Below are 4,075 nucleotides of genomic sequence, written 5' to 3' on the forward strand. Positions count from 1 at the left end.
TGCACCGACGAGGGTGGCGCGAAGGAGGAGGAGGGTCCTGCCGAGAAGGAGGAGGATGGTGGCGCCGGCTCATCGCCGTTGGCCGCGTCCTCCATTGGGACGTTGTCGTCCTCCAGCTGCCTGCCGGACAGCCAGCCGGCAGGAATGTCAGCCATCTCCTTCTTCTGTTTCAGTGTCAGCCCGTCCATAGAGATTTGGCGGGGCAAGAATCCATGGTGGGAGTGGTGTGGAGAGGGATTGGAGGCGGATGACTACGACTATGGCCAGGGCAGCGGTTTATATAGCAATGGCGGGTGATAGAGGGATGAACGGGTGGCGCTGGAGGAGACGCCTGGCAACCGCATGCCATCAATGTGGGCGGCAGACGGACGGACGAGCGGTCGTTGTGTCGTTTGAACGCATGATAGCTGCCTGCACCAGGAAGCGGCGCAGGCCGCCCTCTCTCGGCCGGCACACCGCTTCAATGCTGGCGCCAGTGAGCGATCACGTCTGCTCTGGCCGGGCATGAATTCCGTCACTGACGCTTTGGAGAGGCGCTGACCGAAAACACACATGAGGGGGAGGGGTTTTTTGGTGGGCCATGGTGACACTAGTAGAAAAAGGGTCAAACGTGAAGCACATTAGTGTCGGTTTGAATTTGAGCCGGCACTAATGTGTACATTAGTGTCGGTTCCAACGGCTAGCCGGACCGCTCTCATTAGTACCGGTTCGTGGCGAACCTTTAGCACCGGTTCGTGCCACGAACCGGTACTAAAGTGAGTGGTGGCAGGATGTTGTCAGTCCGGGGCCCCTCCAGCACCTTTAGTACCGGGTCATATCACGAACCGGTACTAAAGGTCATCCTACATAGACCCTTCGTCCACCCGAGCTCGCTCTGTTCTTCCCCTTTCCCCTCTCCTCTCTGTTCTTTTCCCTCTTCCTCTCAAGCTCATCACACATTTTGCCCAAGATTTGAAGGCCCCCATCCATTCAAATGGTCATAAAGGTTAGCAACTCTTTCCTTTCATCTCTCATTGCTAGATTAGCTCGTGCAATGCTTTATATAGTGATTGATTTTTGAGTTTAGTAATTTGGGAGGAATTATATATATGTGCTAATATTTGATTTATATGCAATTTGAGATAAAAAACAACACTTAGTTTTGCATACGTAGGTGTGGTTTACTTAGTACCTTCTAAATCTCCGTCGTAACCACCGTCGATCGCTCGCAACGTCCCGTCGCTGGCACCACCTTCTGGTGAGCCTCTTGTTCATGAAGTTTTATATAAAAAATGATGTTTGTGTGATTTGGATATATAGTTACTAGTACAGTTATCTTACCCATACGTTGTTTGTTATGCATAGTGCCATGGTTTTGATATCCGTCCCCGTCGGCCCTCGTCCGGGTTATGATTCGGATGTGGTATATTCTCTTTTAAAACTATTCATTGCATTTCGTGTTTATGACAAATTATGCCCATCAAGTTGACATAGATATTTCTATGTAGGAGGTAGTTGAACCCTAAATTCCAACCGACCCTATTGTCGAGAGGTTAAATTTAGTTGAAAGAGAAAACGAGGATTTGAAGAAAAAATTGAAAAGAAACGAGGATTTGAAGATGGAATTAGAGTTGCATGTTGCCGATGTCTTCGCTGATCACAAGATTAAGATGGAGAAAATGCGCTTGAAGATGAGAAAGATTAGAAAATATGCCATTCATAGTGAGGCTTGGTATCATTATGCTGTTGGATCAATTGTTACCTTAGTTGCGATCTTGATCGCATTTGTTGTTGCATTTAAATTCTTTAGCTAGAGAGTTATTTGTTTGTTGCATTGAAGTGTTGTATGCTCTTTATGTATGAACTTTATGTATTGTATTAATTTGATGTTTTCGGTGCTGTGTATTGAAGATGAGCCGGCAATGGATGTACGATGACCGATGCTCTCCCGAGTTAATTAATGGCAATCGACGTGATGCACGTGACGAAGAATCTTTGTGTGACCCTGCTTGGCTTCTTGGGCGTGTATGGAAAGACAAAAGATACACCTGAGGCACGGGAGGACCAGCAACGTATGCACGGAAAAGACGACATACATCAGGGTCATGCAAGCTACACTCTTACCAAAGAAGAGAAGGAAATCTTCTTTGAATGCCTGCTTAGTATTAAGGTACCGTCTGGCTTCTCGTCGAATATAAAGGGAATAATAAACGTGGCAGAGAAAAAGTTCCAGAACCTAAAGTCTCATGACTGCCACGTGATTATGACGCAACTGCTTTCGGTTGCATTGAGGGGGCTTCTACCGGAAAATGTTCGATTAGCCATTGTGAAGCTATGTGCATTTCTCAATGCAATCTCTCAGAAGGTAATTGATCCAGAAATCATACCAAGGTTAGAGAATGATTTGGTGCAATGTCTTGTCAGTTTCGAGTTGGTGTTCCCACCATCCTTCTTCAACATTATGACGCACGTCCTAGTTCACCTATGCGAAGAGATTAACATTTTGGGTCCTGTATTTCTACACAATATGTTCCCCTTTGAGAGGTTCATGGGAGTCTTAAAGAAATATGTTCATAACCGTGCTAGGCCAGAAGGAAGCATCTCCAAGGGCCATGAAAATGAGGAGGTCATTGAGTTTTGTATTGACTTTACTCCTGACCTTAAGCCGATTGGTGTTCCTGAATCGGGCATAAGGGTAGACTGGATGGAAAAGACACGCTAGGAGGGGAACAAATAATATGTATGGACGGACATTCTCTCACCGAAGCACACTACACAGTTCTATAGAATTCCGCCTTGGTGGCTCCGTATATGGATGAACACAAGAATTTGCTACGCTCCAAACACCCGGAGCGGTCTCTGTAATAGTTTCACACCCAAAGATCTGGGATGTGATCGGCTTCACTATAATCACTTTCTTCTGTGTTTCACACCCAGGAGGGAATCTCTGTAATAGTTAGGGTAGTTATGTGTTTTGGCATTTGAAACGCGAAGAAATTTTATGTGTAAACAAATTCTTTCATGCCTTTACTAAATTTTTTAAGCTAAATGACCCTGAAATTGAAAAGCATTTCAAATGAACTCAGAAAAGGTTGAAAGTTGGCATGGTATCATAATTTCACCCACATAGCATGTGCAAAAAAGTAGAGAGGGTTACCGCAAAAACTGGATGCACTTCGTGTACTAAATGGACAATCTCTTTCGAAGTATCAGGGTTTCGGACGAAAACTCATCCGTTACAAAAGGCATTTCATTTTTTTAAATAACCTAAGCATTACCAAATTGAATATAATGATAAAACACACTAACATTAAACATAAGAAAAAAGTATCACTGAAAAATCTATTCTCAAAGTTAAGTTATTCACAAACTAGTGATTCACACAAATTTCAAATAAATCAAAATTTAAACTATTCAAATTTGTAAACTACCGGTACTAACAGAAAGTTTGTAATTTTTTATACCTAAAGCAAAGATATTCACAAAGAAACTCTAAATACAGCAAAAAAACAACTCAAACAAAAATAAATAAAGAAAAAAAAAGAAGAAAAAAAAGCCCACCTACTGCGCCACAGCGGCCTGCATACGACTAGAAACCCAACCTGTTGTTGGGCCAGGATGCAGGCCCGCAAAGGCCCAGTAGGCCCACAGGGCAGCACAGAACATTTAGGCCCAGTAGGCCTGCTTTGGAGAGGAGCTCGAGGAAGCTACCGCACCGGGGCTTATAAACCAGTGCGGACGCCCCTCGGCTAGCGAGGTGGGACTAAACATTTCGCACCGCACCTGTGCCAGCGCACCCCCTTTAGTGCCGGGTGGTAGCACCAACCGGTACTAAAGGGGGGGGCCTTTAGTACCGGTTGGAGCCACCACCCGACACTAAAGGGGGTGCGGTTCCCGCCGCTTGACCTGGCCAAAACAGGCCTTTAGTACCGGTTGGTGGCTCCAACCGGTACTAAAGGTCCATCCTATATAACTAAACACTTCAAAAATTTCAGTTTCTCCTCTGCCTCTTCTCCTCTGCCCCGTCGCCCGCCGCCCCGATCTCCATAACCCTCATCGCCGCCCCCGTCCCCGTCGCCCCCGTCCCTGTCGTCCC

The sequence above is a fragment of the Triticum aestivum genome, chromosome 6A (genome assembly GCF_018294505.1).
Source record: "Triticum aestivum cultivar Chinese Spring chromosome 6A, IWGSC CS RefSeq v2.1, whole genome shotgun sequence".
NCBI classification, from domain to species: domain Eukaryota; kingdom Viridiplantae; phylum Streptophyta; class Magnoliopsida; order Poales; family Poaceae; genus Triticum; species Triticum aestivum.